The sequence below is a fragment of the Lissotriton helveticus genome, chromosome 5_1 (assembly GCF_964261635.1).
Source record: "Lissotriton helveticus chromosome 5_1, aLisHel1.1, whole genome shotgun sequence".
NCBI classification, from domain to species: domain Eukaryota; kingdom Metazoa; phylum Chordata; class Amphibia; order Caudata; family Salamandridae; genus Lissotriton; species Lissotriton helveticus.
The window spans coordinates 1,295,104,418-1,295,120,809 of NC_136065.1; positions in this window are offsets into that span (position 1 = coordinate 1,295,104,418).

The following is a 16,392-nucleotide window of genomic DNA, read 5'->3' on the forward strand; positions in this document are numbered from 1 at the left end:
GCCACGCCTACTAAAGGCATTACACTGAAGAAATTAATTGAAATGGTGAAGTTTTGCAGCGTATCACTGTCAGCCCAAGAAGAAGAGGCGGAATGCCTCGAAACGCGTCGGCTTCATTTGAAATTGTGGGGAGTAACAGGCGAGTTGCACGAGGCCAACACTATAGAGAATGCCGTTGTGTGCCCTCCTGAAGCTTTAGGGCATTTGTGAGAAAACTGTTGGCGCGGCAGCCCTTGCCGCGGGGATTGAACACCACTTTCGACGGCGGTTGCAAAGGCTGTGATTCGGAACCCTTCCTGATCACGAAGCACGGCGTTTTCCTGCACAAAGAAAACTCACCTGTAAATATGACCTCATCCTACTAAGGAATTCACTGGTTTGAATGTGACTTTGAACACTGCGCCTACTAAAGGAAATTACTAATTCACCATTATGGACTACCTGTCCCAAGATTCTTTGAGGCCGAGATTGGCCACGCCTACTATTGGCATTACACTGAATAAATTAATTGAAATGGTGAAGTTTTGCAGCGTATCACTGTCAGCCCAAGAAGAAGAGGCGGAATGCCTCGAAACGCGTCGGCTTCATTTGAAATTGTGGGGAGTAACAGGCGAGTTGCACGAGGCCAACACTATAGAGAATGCCGTTGTGTGCCCTCCTGAAGCTTTAGGGCATTTGTGAGAAAACTGTTGGCGCGGCAGCCCTTGCCGCGGGGATTGAGCACCACTTTCGACGGCGGTTGCAAAGGCTGTGATTCGGAACCCTTCCTGATCACGAAGCACGGCGTTTTCCTGCACAAAGAAAACTCACCTGTAAATATGACCTCATCCTACTAAGGAATTCACTGGTTTGAATGTGACTTTGAACACTGCGCCTACTAAAGGAAATTACTAATTCACCATTATGGACTACCTGTCCCAAGATTCTTTGAGGCCGAGATTGGCCACGCCTACTAAAGGCATTACACTGAATAAATTAATTGAAATGGTGAAGTTTTGCAGCGTATCACTGTCAGCCCAAGAAGAAGAGGCGGAATGCCTCGAAACGCGTCGGCTTCATTTGAAATTGTGGGGAGTAACAGGCGAGTTGCACGAGGCCAACACTATAGAGAATGCCGTTGTGTGCCCTCCTGAAGCTTTAGGGCATTTGTGAGAGAAATATATATATATATATATATATATATATATATATATATATATATATATATATATATATATATATATATACTACTATTATAAAGGAATAACTTTGAGGCTTTGAGGCGGGTAAACTCGGGAACCACAGTGCCAATCCACACACCTGAGACATTGTTGTAATCCTCAGGGTGTCCAGATGGACATAGGCTATATAAATTAAAAATAAATACGTTATTTAAAAATATAAGTTAAAAAAAAGTAGTCCCTTCAAAGTAGCGCCAGCCGCGACGTGCTTGCTGACATCAGGAGCGGGGTACACGCGAGGAGCGGCGTACAGGAGCGGCGGAGAACAGCGTGGGGAGGAGCGGCAGAGATCAGCGCGGGGAGGAGCAGTGACGAGGAGCGGCGGAGATCAGGGGAGCAGCGGACATGACCGGCGGACAAGCGGTGAGGATCGGCGGGCAGACAGTGAGGGGCTGCAGAGATTGAATATTCACTGTACTGTACGGCTCTAATAATTTAGTGAGAGCTGGTACCGGGGCCTATCGAAGGAGCTGCACTTGCTCTCCTATTAAAGGGCCCGCACCGGGGTTTTTAAGGCTGCAAACACTGCGAGCTCTTACGCTTTCTTCCCCATGGCAACCACTGTACCACTGCCATCTTTTCAGCCCCCCGCTGCAGCCGTCCGGACATCGCCACCAGTGCTGGGAAGGTATAAGCATGCCATCTCTGCATTGTTTTGGTATGCTGTTTTATGTTAAGGTAGAGGCTGTTTGTATAGCACCTGTGGCAGCCATGGATTGCTTCTAACCGCTGAAAATCATGTTGAATCGTCAGGTGTGCGCCAGAGTGGAGCAGCTGCCGTGTTCTTCTCGGATGAGAGCGTAAGGTGCTGATAACATGGAATTGTGAAACGCGCAGAGCACTGCTATCAGGCCGATGAGCACAGTGAATATAAAGCGTGTCTGCTGTTCAGAAAAGGCATTTCCTTTGAAATTGAATCAATTAGTTGTTGGGGAAGTGACGTGACAGTACAGGAATTTCTGAGAGGCAAGCAGGTACTCTGTGACGCTAACTACCTGCACTTTTCCATAAGGAGACAAAGGAGGCTCAATAAAAAGAGCATTTATAAAAATAAAAAAAAGCAAAGAATGTATAAAGAAAGAAAGAGAAAGCACACGTAGACAATCTGTTCTGTTATGTTAATCACTGGCAGGTGGGTGGGTAACATTCAACACAATGAAAATAGAGGGGATTAAAAATATAAAAAGGTAGTGGACACAGCCTGTGCGTCACGCAGAGCACCCGGGTCACCCCTCTGCGGAGAACAGTCAACAAGTCCTAATAATGTGTCTCGTGGGCAAGTACCAAACGGAGCATTACAGCAGGAAAAAGTGACATGAGCAGTGACGTGGGCAGGTTACACAACGTCAGGGCGGGCGGGGGCCCTGAGCCATGATTGCTCCTGGACAACGTCGGGATGGGCTGCTAGTATATATATATATATATATAGCTAATATAGCTACTTAAATGTGAGCAATAAACTTTTGCCAAACCTGAAGAGGAGTTTATGCCTTTCCTTAACGGCCTGTGTTGAAGTTGTAGTCGGCCGAATTGTAACTTGGATTTATATATATATATATATATATATATACTAGCAGCCCGTCCCGACGTTGTCCGGGCATGAATTCCTGCCGGCCAGTAGTATATTGTTTTGTAGGATTTCGTTTTGATAGCATTTCTTATCTGTGACAGGCCTGTGAAACGCTCCGATTCACAGTGCACTGCTGATGCACTTAAGAGTGCGCGTTCAGTAGTGTGTGAACTCGAGTTTCCCTACTTTATTTTTCCTTGCAATATTATATAGCGTCAACTCGACAACATGGCATGAGCACAATTTACATTACAGAAGAACACATTCATTTGTGGTAGGCACGGGGAGACAAAGCGATTTGCCTGGAATCACAGGATGTTGAGCTGATGCCGAAATTCGAACTAGCACCCGAGCTCTAAAGTTCGCAATTCTAGAACTTGTGGCGGGAGGTGTGTCTAAAAGTGTATGTTGGTGCTGGCCATCAATGAGAGAGACCTGTGCATCTTTCAAATCGGTGGTGAAAAAATATGAGTATGTTGCTGGAGATGTGGGCCGCCGTGCCACCAATGTACTTACCGGGGGAGGGTAAACACCCATTATTCCGCAACTTTCTTTCCGCATACCATTCAATCCGCATACTTTCATTACGAAAGTACCATGACTCCGCAATGCCATTATAACGCATGGCATTACATTTTATATGCTTTTACCACGCATACATTTACAACGAAATTCGTTGTAAATGCATGAATGGTAAAAGCATGTTTTTTTTAATGTTTGGATAAGGTAAGTATGGGTATAGGGGTTTATGTTTTGGGGTACTGAGGTATATGTTTTGGGGTGTTTGGGTATTTTAAGGGTTCAGATATAGTTTTGGGATATGGGGTACAGGGGTAGTTTTAGGGTTCAGGGCTAGGTTTTGGTTTTGGGGTATAGGGGTATTTTTAGGGTTCAGGGTTAGGTTTGGGTTTGGGGTACAGGGGTATTTTAAGGGTTCAGGGCTAGGTTTGGGTTTTGGGGTACAGGGGTATTTTTAGGGTTCAGGGCTAGGTTTGGGTTTTGGGGTACATGGGTATTTTAGGGTTAAGGGGTAGGTTTGGGTTTTGGGGTACAGGGTTATTTTTATGGTTCAGGGCTAGGTTTGGGTTTTGGGGTACAGGGGTATTTTTAGGGTTCAGGGTTAGGTTTGGGTTTTGGGGTACAGGGGTATTTTATGGGTTCAGGGCTAGGTTTGGGTTTTGGGGTATAGGGGTTTTTTAGGGTTCCGGGGTAGGTTTGGGTTTTAGGGTACATGGGTATTTTTAGGGTTCAGGGCTAGGTTTGGGTTTTGGGGTACAGGGATATTTTTAGGGTTCAGGGTAGGTTTGGGTATTGAGGTACAGGGGTATTTATAGGATTCAGGGCTAGGTTTGGGTTTTGGGGTATAGGGGTATTTTTAGGCTTTAGGGATAGGTTTGGGTTTTGGGGTAAGGGTATATTTATAGGGTTAAGATGGGTTAGTGTTTAAGGGTGTTGGGGTATTTTAAGGAGTAAGGGTGGGTTATGATTATGGGGTGCAGGGGTATTTAAAGGCAGCAGGGTGGACACCCGGAACTGGAATGTACAGAACCTGGGAAGAAAAAACAATGAAATATTGGGCACAATGCTCCCTTTTTTTCCATAATCCCGCGCCCCGCGTAACATGCCCACTCCCCCTGCACACGCTATGAGACATGGCATGAAGGGCGGAATGTACCACACGCCCCCAGCACACTCCCACAGTACAATGCAGACACGCCCACAAGGGACTGCTTTGCTGGCACGGTACTTTTACCTTTTAAATGTATATGGTGGGCGTCTGCATTGCCAATGTCCTTCTGCTGCAACTGCCCTTTCCAACGCTGTATTGGGTGTTGTGATTGTTGCCGTGGTTCCTGAGATTACCCGCCTCAAAGGTTTGGGCTCTCTCTTTATTATATTAGTATATATATATATATATGTATATATATATATATATATACATATATATATATATATATATATATATATATATATATATATTCACTGAAAAAACCATAGGTTATAGACCATATATAGTTAGGAATTAGCATTTACAAAACCTTGAAAATTCACTGAAAAAAACATAGGTTATAGACCATATATAGTTAGGAATTAGCATTTAAAAAACCTTATTTTACTCACACAAAACCATTGAAATTCCATATATAGTTAGTTGCACTAACTATATATTGCGCACCCGCAATCCACTGCTGATCATGTCACATATTACATCATTCATGACATGGTCAGTGACATCACTGATGACATCACTGATGACATCTCAAATGACATCACTGATGACATCACTGATGACAACATCCAGTGACTGTATGTTTCTGTAAAGTTAAAATATGTCTTACATATTGAAGAATGAGTGGATGTATAAGTGTCTGGATGAAGGATTTAGTAGGTGCGTGACTGACTGTATGAGTGAGTGATTAAATGTGTCTCACTGAATGCATGGGTTAGTAACTAAACTGTCTTAATTTGTGCATCATTATGTCTGTTGTTCTGTAAACTGCTGCATGTGTTGATCATTAGCTATACGAGAGGCTATATGTGTTATTAATTGGTTGCCCAAGTATTTCTATGGGAGATTGAGTTTGTGTGGGGGTGGCTGGAAGGTGTGTGACTCTATGCATAGATGTGTGAGCAGTTTATTCACTAGGTGTATGAGTTCAAGAGTGCATGTGGAAACAGCTACATGGGCAGTTGACTGTGTGCATGAGTGTATTGATGAGTGAATGGATATCTCAATGCTACATGTCATAGTAAGTACATATGTAAAACACAGTACATGTGAGAGTTGGCATATATAAATAACTGTGCATGAGAGCCACTGAATGAGTGAGTGGTTGTATCGATCATTGTGAACTTGTATCAGGGATTGTATAAGAGAGTAAATATGTGTTAGTATATGTTTCAATAAGTAAGGTGTGTTTAACTGTATAGTTGAAGAAATGGAGGTGAGATTGTTTCTTTGCATGACTGACTGGGTGTGTGAGTAACTCCATGGATGAGTGGCAGTGTGTGAGTGTCTGTATACACTGAGTGTATCTAAGGTTATATTAGAGTCTGAAGAGGTTTATCGTATTAGCACAAGAATGATGTCAAATGAGATGTCATCAGTGATGTCATCAGTGATGTCATTTGAGATGTCATCAGTGATGTCATCAGTGATGTCACTGACCATGTCATGAATGATGTAATATGTGACATGATCAGCAGTGGATTGCGGGTGCGCAATATATAGTTAGTGCAACTAACTATATATGGAATTTCAATGGTTTTGTGTGAGTAAAATAAGGTTTTTTAAATGCTAATTCCTAACTATATATGGTCTATAACCTATGGTTTTTTCAGTGAATTTTCAAGGTTTTGTAAATGCTAATTCCTAACTATATATGGTCTATAACCTATGGTTTTTTCAGTGAATTTCAATGGTTTTTTAATAGCAAATATCATAAGCTGTCGAATGTCAAGTACGTGGTAAGTGAAAACATTTTCGTGTTTATGCACACTGATCTGCTTTGAATGGTGCCCCCCCCCCTCATTTCTATTAGGAGTACTCTCTCTTTGCAGATAGTGAAAGGTAGTTAACGCAGGCCTTTGCCCCCGTTGTAATCCGTCGTGCCTGCTTCTCTCTCCATTTGATTGATTGTTATCCAAGTATTTACTGTTTTAGAATTAGTTCTCTTTGGTTCATTCTCTATTTACAAACAAACACAGAGTCGCAATACTCTGTTTAGTCTTTGCAGATAACGAAAAATCGTGTAAAAAAAAAAGAAAAGGAATCGAGAAAAATCAGTAGGCCACTAATGGGATCTCTTTTTGACCTCGCTAAAATAGAAACATTAGGAACAACCCCTCATGACAAATACAAAACTAGTGAGATGAACTGAACTCCACACAATGATGGCTGCAAAACAGCTCGGCTCCGCCACCCACCCCGCCCAAAATAACGATAAAGAACGGCTGCCATGATTGGTTGCGGAATGACCACGACGGAGCTACGAAATGGTGCTGCTCTCATGCTAACCCCAGCTTCAGTCTGAAACATCCAGAAACACTGTAGACTACCAATTCGATCAGTTCCGGTAGCGCCCCAATGTAACCTGGTAGAGAAGAACTAGCCCTCCCCTCTTTGACTGATGGTTATTGTTGCCTGTCCCTTCTGTTGTCATTTAACAGAACTATTTAGCCTGCTGAAAGGGGTTGTGTTCCGACCGCTGGTTGGTGGAGACATTTTGACTATATTCTGGACCTGCGTTGTCGCGTAATGCGTCATATGACGCGCCGCGTTAGCGCATCCGGAAGTCATCCGGGGCGCGCAGCGCGTAACGTAAGCATAACAAGTCATGTGACTTGTTAATAAAACTTTTCATTGGTTCATTTTCCTTTTCTTATTGTAATGATGAAAGGCTTGGTCATATGACCTAAAAATTACGCTTTTCATTACTTCCGAACATTATTTTTTCTTAAATATATGTTATAATGTTCCAGGCTAATGTACTTTCCCGGAAATTTTACAACTGTCCTGCAAGTAAAATATATTCTTTTTTCGAGAAAAAGAGCGTTTCTTCGTCCCATGACGGAGCCGTTGAGCAAAAGAGGGTCGACCTGCTGTCTTAGTCGCCGATACGCCTGAATATGAGATTCTTATCGATCACTTTATGTTGCAGGAATAGAAAACACAACAGCCCTTGACCATTTATCTTTACTGCGTTCCTTCGTATTATACCTTTTACCCTTCATGTAATTGGTCTGCTTTATTTCACTTGCCTTTTAATGATTCTAAAACAGTCACTATTATTAAAAACTTTACCAATGTATATACTACTACAATGTTTTCTTTTAAAAACCTTTATTGTGAAAATTTCATTATACAAATACGAGCCTATAACCACGTGGGCCTGCCACAGAGCAAACTGTAATCGTATATGATGAATAGACATTTACACTGTAGAGGAACGTAACGGGCGGGCCATTAGGTTGCAAGAACTAAGGTGTCTAACAGTTACGGAATCGGTGGACGTACAATTTATAATTAAAATACGACAGGGCCAGTTACAATAAAATTATCTAGATATACATTTGCGGGCAAGTACCATGGGTGACGTTAATTCGAACTTTCAACAGTACAGTAATCAATAACACATCAGAACTTAATATCAATAGGGATGTCGAAATAGTCAATCAATTCTCGTCCCCGCCCGCCATGTGCTTCAAAACTGCATACGTATCTCGTGATTTCAAGGTTCTGCAACCAGTACACAACAAGGAGTTACGAGTCCCATTTATTCCGGCGCCATTTTGGGCGAGGACGGGCAGGTCCAGGATATAGTCAAAATGTCTCTACCAACCATCGACTATGATGATGTTTATATGCTGTATTTATTAGAGTAACACTCATCTGTCCACATGAAATTAATTTGCCACAATCTAAACATGTCATTTTAATCTTTCCAAAGTTCTTCTAAATATTTGGGACCGTTTCCCTTGCCTCTGAAGCTCTCAGTGCCACTTCTTTGATGAATGTACTAGCAGGTCAGGGGTTCTCCTCCAAATCTCTCTTTTATGCAGCACTATAATTAATTGGTGCCACCTCTCCATATGACGATGCATGGTATAGTTACCACAACTATATTTTTTTTCGGTTCCTCTGGAGAGTTCATCGTGGCAGATGAAGCGTGTAACGTACCGGGCATTTACCTTTTTTTGCATGTACAGGAAAGGAAAAAAAAATCGAGCGTCCGAGTTCTAAGGTGTCCCAGGGCCATTTTAGTGGACCAGGCCCAAATCCAAAGAACAGGCCGCCATTTTGAGAGTCCTCTTGCAGCCGCCTGTCGCTGTAGCATCAAGAGCAGCCGAAACTCAGCTGAATGGCAACTGAAACGGTAAAGGGGCCCCCTACTACAGCAGACGAGCCTCCACCTAGGAAGGCCCATTCACGCCGGCTCCCCCCCCCTTCGGGCACCCCACGCCGTTATTCGGAGCAGTATTGTAGGATGGCCACACCAGTGCGGCAACTTGCTAGACATCACCTCGGTGGTAACCGAATCTCAACGCCTTGTGGTGTCTTCTATTCAAAAAACATTGTTATGCTGCCTTCGACCTATTCGCCGCAAGTGCGCACACAACTCAACTGCATAGCTTGCTAGACACCACCTCGGTGCCCTCCGGATCTTGGAATCTCAGCACCTTTTGGTGTCTTCTCTTCAGAAAATATTGTTGCGCTGCCTTTGGCCCCATTCGCACATCAGTCCGCTACTGACGCCATCTCACAGGCTAATGGGGCGCCCCACGCCGACTTTCAGCATTGTAGAATGACCACACCAGTACAGCAACTTGCTAGACATCACCTCGGTGCCATCCGGATCTCGGCGCCCCACTGCAGATGAAGTGCCTCTCAACTATGAAACCACCACGGTGACATCCGGATCTTGGCGCGTTGTGCTGCCTTCGGCCTATTCGCACATCGGTCCGCTACTGATGCCATCTCACAGGCTAATGGGGCGACCCACGCCGAGTTTCAGCATTGTAGGATGACCACACCAGTACAGCAACTTGCTAGACATCACCTCGGTGCCATCCGAATCTTGGCATCTCAACGCCTAGTGGTATCTTCCATACAAAAAATATTGTTACGCTGCCTTTGGCCCCATTCGCACATCAGTCCGCAACTTAGACATCACCTCGGTGCCATCCGGATCTTGGCATCTCAGCGCCTTGTGGTGTCAGTCAGAAAATATTGTTGCGCTGCCTTTGGCCCCATTCGCACATCGGTCCGCTACTGACGCCATCTCACAGGCCAACGGGGCGCCCCACGCCGACTTTCAACATTGTAGGATGGCCACAGAAGTGCGACAACTTACTAGACACCACCTCGGTGCCATCCGGATCTTGGCGCGTTGTGCTGCCTTCGGCCTATTCGCACATTAGACACCACCTCGGTGCCATCCGGATCTTGGAATCTCAGCACCTTTTGGTGTCTTCTCTTCAGAAAATATTGTTGCGCTGCCTTTGGCCCCATTCGCACATCAGTCCGCTACTGACGCCATCTCACAGGCTAATGGGGCGCCCCACGCCGACTTTCAGCATTGTAGAATGACCACACCAGTACAGCAACTTGCTAGACATCACCTCGGTGCCATCCGGATCTCGGCGCCCCACTGCAGATGAAGTGCCTCTCAACTATGAAACCACCACGGTGACATCCGGATCTTGGCGCGTTGTGCTGCCTTCGGCCTATTCGCACATCGGTCCGCTACTGACGCCATCTCACAGGCTAATGGGGCGACCCACGCCGAGTTTCAGCATTGTAGGATGACCACACCAGTACAGCAACTTGCTAGACATCACCTCGGTGCCATCCGGATCTTGGCATCTCAGCACCTTGTGGTGTCAGTCAGAAAATATTGTTGCGCTGCCTTTGGCCCCATTCGCACATCGGTCCGCTACTGACGCCATCTCACAGGCCAACGGGGCGCCCCACGCCGACTTTCAACATTGTAGGATGGCCACAGAAGTGCGACAACTTACTAGACACCACCTCGGTGCCATCCGGATCTTGGCGCGTTGTGCTGCCTTCGGCCTATTCGCACATCGGTCCGCTACTGACGCCATCTCACAGGCCAACGGGGCGCCCCACGCCGACTTTCAGCATTGTTGGATGGCCACACCAGTGCGGCAACTTACTAGACACCACCTCGGTGCCATCCGGATCTTGGCGCGTTGTGCTGCCTTCGGCCTATTCGCACATCGGTCCGCTACTGACGCAAACTCACAGGCCAACGGGGCGCCCCACGCCGACTTTCAGCATTGTAGGATGGCCACACCAGTGCTGAAACTTGCTGGACACCACCTCGGTGCCATCCGGATCTTGGCGCGTTGTATTGCCTTCGGCCTATTCGCACATCGGTCCGCTACTGACGCCGCCTCACGTGCCAACGTATTTTCTCCGCATTTTATACCCTATGCCGCATAACAGGTCATGTGACTTGTTTATAAAACTTTTCATTGGTTCATTTTACTTTTGGTTTCCTAATGATGGAAGGCTTGATCATATGACCTAAAAACAACACTTTTCATTGGATGAAAACTTTTTTTTTTTTCCCAAACGATGAAAGCCCCACCTTGTTTCTGGATGTTTCAGACTAAACTGGCGTCAGCATGAGAGCACCACCATCTCGTAGCTCCGTCGTGGTCATTCCGCGAGCAATCATGGCAGCCGCTCCCCACCAGAAGCCTGCAGGAGTCGGGGCCCCCAAAACTTTTGATGAATTCTCAAGGCGGAGGGGACGCTTTCGAGAATGGGGTCCAAGACCTAGCAGACAAGCGTCCGATTTCCAAGGTGTCCCAGGGCCATTTCAGTGGACCAGGCCCAAAAAGGAAAGAGCCTGCCGCCATTTTGAGAGTCCTGTGACAGCCGCCTATCGCTGCACCGCAAGAGTGGGCGCAACTCAGCTGAATTGCGGCTTTTGACACAGTGGACCAAAAACGGACGGAATGGCAACTGAAACGGTAAAGGGGCGCCCCACTACAACAGATGACACTCCACCTGGAGAGGCTCGTTCACGCCGCCTCCCCCGGGGCGCCCCACGCCGTTATTCGGAGCAGCATTGTAGGATACCAAAACCAGTGCGGCAACTTACTGGACATCACCTTGGTGCCATCGTTCTGCTGCCTTGGAACTATTCGCACAACAGTTTGCTACTGATGACCCACCCCCCGCGACGCCCCACGCCGTTATTTGCTGGGTGGCAACTTACTAGACATCACTTTCGTGTCATCTAGATTTCGGCGCGTTCTGCTGCCTTGGAACTATTCGCACAACAGTTTGCTACTGATGACCCACCCCCCGCGACGCCCCACACCGGAAATCTGGACGTTGTGCTGCATTGGGACTATTCGCACAGCCGACCGCTACTTCGTTGTTTTTCCCTAAAAATGTTTATATGTTATTACTATTTTTGTTTTCTTGTATATATTTATAAATTATTAAAGTTTTATAATCTTACTACTTTGTCGGAGTGCTATATATTTTTAATGTGACACATAATTGTAAAAACTTTGATGTACAAAGAGTCATCCCTGGAATCTTCCGCTTCACGCTCGGTCCCCTCCCCAATCACAATTCAGGATGGTTTTCAGATAATAGCAACGCTTCTGCTGTGACGGATCTCATCGAGTGTGGGCCTTGATCTACTATAACTCCTTTGAAGAGGGGTGATTCTTTACAGCTGTGGCCATAAACTACATCTGCAGGGCTAGCTGATAGCCTAGGACCGGCCTGGACAATCGGACACAGAGGAAAAGGAGTGTCAGAGGGTGCGGTAGTGAATAGGGCGAAAGGGAGGTGTCGGGCGGGCACAGGGTGTGATTCTCAGGGAAGAGCAGCGCAGATGGGGGGAGGTTTATTACCCATGCATAAGACAGAGAGCGGGGGTGACCACTGCCTGGGTGAGATGCTTGCGAGGGTGGGGAGCCATGCTAAGGATCAACAGCGTGCACAGAGTGGGTCTGGTCAAGGCATCTAAAATGGCTGCCGTGCACGACAAAAGTGTGGCATTTGAAAAAAGACAAGATGGCGCAGACAATGTTTTTCAACACTTCCCGATTTCCTTCGAATCGAACGTTAACAGACGTTGGGGCATATTACCAAAGTTAAGCGATATTTATCCCTAACGATGCATTGCAAAGATTTTTTTACCGTCAGAAATTATCGCAGATAAACCTTGCTATTATCAAGGTTTATCGCAAATATGATAAAAAACGACCGCAATGCATTAATATCGCTGAAAACTCAGCGATATTCATGCATTACCGAGCTAATGCTCTTAGCCATGTTATCCACCTCCCATTGCATAACATGGCTAAGAACTGCTCAGGGCAGCTGTTACTTTTTGGAGATATTCGCGCTTATCTCGAATATTTCCAAAAGTTGATAATAGGAGATAGCGATGTTAGCGACTGTTTCCAGTCGCTAACATCTTGGCATGCCCACTTTGCATGTCATTAGTGATAAATATCACTCACATGCAAAGTGGGGCCCAAGATGGTCGCTATCTCCTACTAGCCGTCGCTAACTGGTGTTAGCAACAGCTAGGTAATACAGATATAATTTTATCTCCGCGAAGCGGAGCGCTGTTACAGATATATATCTTGTTTTTGAAAGTTAATTTCTCAAAATGCACTGAAGCACATATATTGAGACCTAGCAAAGGCACATCGGGCTACCAGTCCCTAATATTTTACCAAGTTTCGTGCAAATCCATTCAGCCGTTCGATTATTATTATTATTTTTTTTTTTTGCCCCGCGGGGCCCTTTTTAAACCTCCACATCAAACCTAGGGGGTCAGCGAGGATCTACTATGCCCCCTTATGGTCATTTGCCCCTTCGCTTTGGCCTCCTCTTGTCTCTCGATCCTACCGAGAGACAAGATGGCGGCCGCTACGTACTGTTTGGAATGTTTACAGACACCGGAGAGCCAATCAGCTTCGCTTCGCAAAGCTCCGTAACGCGAAAAGTACGCGAAGCGGTGCGCTGTTACAGATATATATCTTTTTTTGAACGTTAATTTCTCAAAATCCACTGAAGCACATATATTGAGACCTAGCAAAGGCACATCGGGCTACCAGTCCCTATAATTTTGCCAAGTTTCGTGCAAATCCATTCAGCCGTTCGATTATTATTATTATTATTTTTTTTGCCCCGCGGGGCCCTTTTAAAACCTCCACATCAAACCTAGGGGGTCAGCGAGGATCTACTATGCCCCCTTATGGTCATTTCCCCCTTCGTTTTGGCCTCCTCTTGTCTCTCGATCCTACCGAGAGACAAGATGGCGGCCGCTACGGACTTTTTGGAATGTTGACAGACGCCAGAGAACCAATCAGCTTCGCTTCACAAAGCTCCGTTGCGCGCAAAGTACGCGTCCTGGGACGCTGCCCGGTCCGCTGTTACAGATATATATCTTTTTTTAAACGTTAATTTCTCAAAATCCACTGGAGCACATATATTGAGACCTACAAAAGGCACATCGGGCTACCAGTCCCTACAATTTTGCCAAGTTTCGTGCAAATCCATTCAGCCGTTCGGGCTAAAAGTGAGGCCAACCGCCCTATGGAAAACTCAATGTTAAAAACACGTTTTGGGACCCCCCTTTTTTCTCGGCCCCCCCTTGACGAACCCCCCCCAAATTTTCATGGGCTGCTCAGAAACAAAATGTGCCATTTTCCTGAAAATTTCAGCCAATTCCGTCCACAAACGCCAAAGTTATTAGACATAGAATTTTCAAAAATCCCATAGAGAAAAAATCCTAACTATATATACCTACTGGCGACCGCCAGTAGGTAAGATATATATATATATATTACCTACTGGCCACCTACCTACCGCCAGTAGGTAATATATATATATATATTACCTACTGGCGGTCGCCAGTAGGTATATATAGTTAGGATTTTTTCTCTATGGGATTTTTGAAAATTCTATGTCTAATAACTTTGGCGTTTGTGGACGGAATTGGCTGAAATTTTCAGGAAAATGGCACATTTTGTTTCTGAGCAGCCCTTGAAAATTTGGGGGGGGTTCGTCAAGGGGGGGCCGAGAAAAAAGGGGGGTCCCAAAACGTGTTTTTAACATTGAGTTTTCCATAGGGCGGTTGGCCTCACTTTTAGCCCGAACGGCTGAATGGATTTGCACGAAACTTGGCAAAATTGTAGGGACTGGTAGCCCGATGTGCCTTTTGTAGGTCTCAATATATGTGCTCCAGTGGATTTTGAGAAATTAACGTTTAAAAAAAGATATATATCTGTAACAGCGGACCGGGCAGCGTCCCAGGACGCGTACTTTGCGCGCAACGGAGCTTTGTGAAGCGAAGCTGATTGGTTCTCCGGCGTCTGTCAACATTCCAAACAGTCCGTAGCGGCCGCCATCTTGTCTCTCGGTAGGATCGAGAGACAAGAGGAGGCCAAAGCGAAGGGGCAAATGACCATAAGGGGGAATAGTAGATCCTCGCTGACCCCCTAGGTTTGATGTGGAGGTTTTAAAAGGGCCCCGCGGGGCAAAAAAAAAAAAAAATAATAATAATCGAACGGCTGAATGGATTTGCACGAAACTTGGCAAAATTGTAGGGACTGGTAGCCCGATGTGCCTTTGCTAGGTCTCAATATATGTGCTCCAGTGGATTTTGAGAAATTAACGTTCAAAAAAAGATATATATCTGTAACAGCGCTCCGCTTCGCGTAACGGAGGTTTGCGAAGCTGATTGGTCATTCTGTCACTGGGCTATAGTTGGGCTACATCTGGCTGATATTTGGGCTACATTTGTTTTTTTGTGTGTCTGGCGGCCATCTTTGGGCTACATTGGGCTACATTGGGCTTCATTGGGCTACATTGGGCTACATTTGGGCTCCAACATATATATAGGCCAATGTAGCCCAATATATTTTTCAAAGTTAATTTTCGTAAAAACCACTGGAGCATATATCTTGAGACATAGCAAAGGCACATCGGGCTACCAGTCCCTACAATTTTGCCAAGTTTCGTGGAAATCCATTCAGCCGTTCGAGCTAAAAGTGAGTCCAACCGCCCTATGGAAATGAAGGAAATGAATGGGTAATTTGTAATTAGCAAATAGCTAATCGCAAACTAGGAATGGTAAAGAATCGCTATTTATTCCTTAAAGTTCGCTATTTAGGAAATGCAAAAAACTTTGATCATACATATGGCGGTTCATCTCTAACAAGATAAGAAGCATAGGGATACATTTATGATGACTGGCGCATCACCAGGGATGTGTTAGTCATTCTGTGCCGCTGTTCCGTCATCTATGGTGTGCTGCATTTACAATGCGGCGCATCATGGGGCAAAAACAGCACAGATGCGTGATGTATCTGTGCCGTAAAGGTGGCGCATTGCTGGAGTTGTATCGCAAGTGTGATGAAGCTCCAGCAAGGGTCGGGGGTGCCCCTGTCGCAGGGTTTCTGTTCTCACACAGAACTGTGGACAGAGGATTGGAACCTCGGCGAATTAGGGTGTCCCAAAACTCACGTTAGTAATCAAAAACCCCTTAGCAAGCTAGGTACAGTGTCACATTGGATATAACAAACTCTCAATGTTTAGACAATCCAGAATATGAACTTATAGTACCTCAGGATACGTGGAACTCATGAACAGTCGGTCGTTATATATTTCTTAGAAACCAGAACATGGAGTTAAGAAGAACACATGTGTATTTGAAATGTTTATTTACTAATGCCGTCTTCTCAGGCGTAGTATCTTAGATAATACAAGTACACATATTATCAGTAGCAAAATTACCAGCATAGTTACTAGTACATAAAAAGCGAATGGTGATAGTATGTTAACATGCTGTAAATGAATAAGAGTTAGCAACACTTATAAGCAGCCGCGGGCCGTGGAGGGAGTTACGGTGAGGCAGGGAGGCGGGGAGGGGGAGAAGCAGGGTGGAGAATACAAGTACACATATTATCAGTAGCAAAATTACCAGCATAGTTACTAGTACATAAAAAGCGAATGGTGACAGTATGTTAACATGCTGTAAATGAATAAGAGTTAGCAACACTTATAAGCAGCCGCGGGCCGTGGAGGGAGTTACG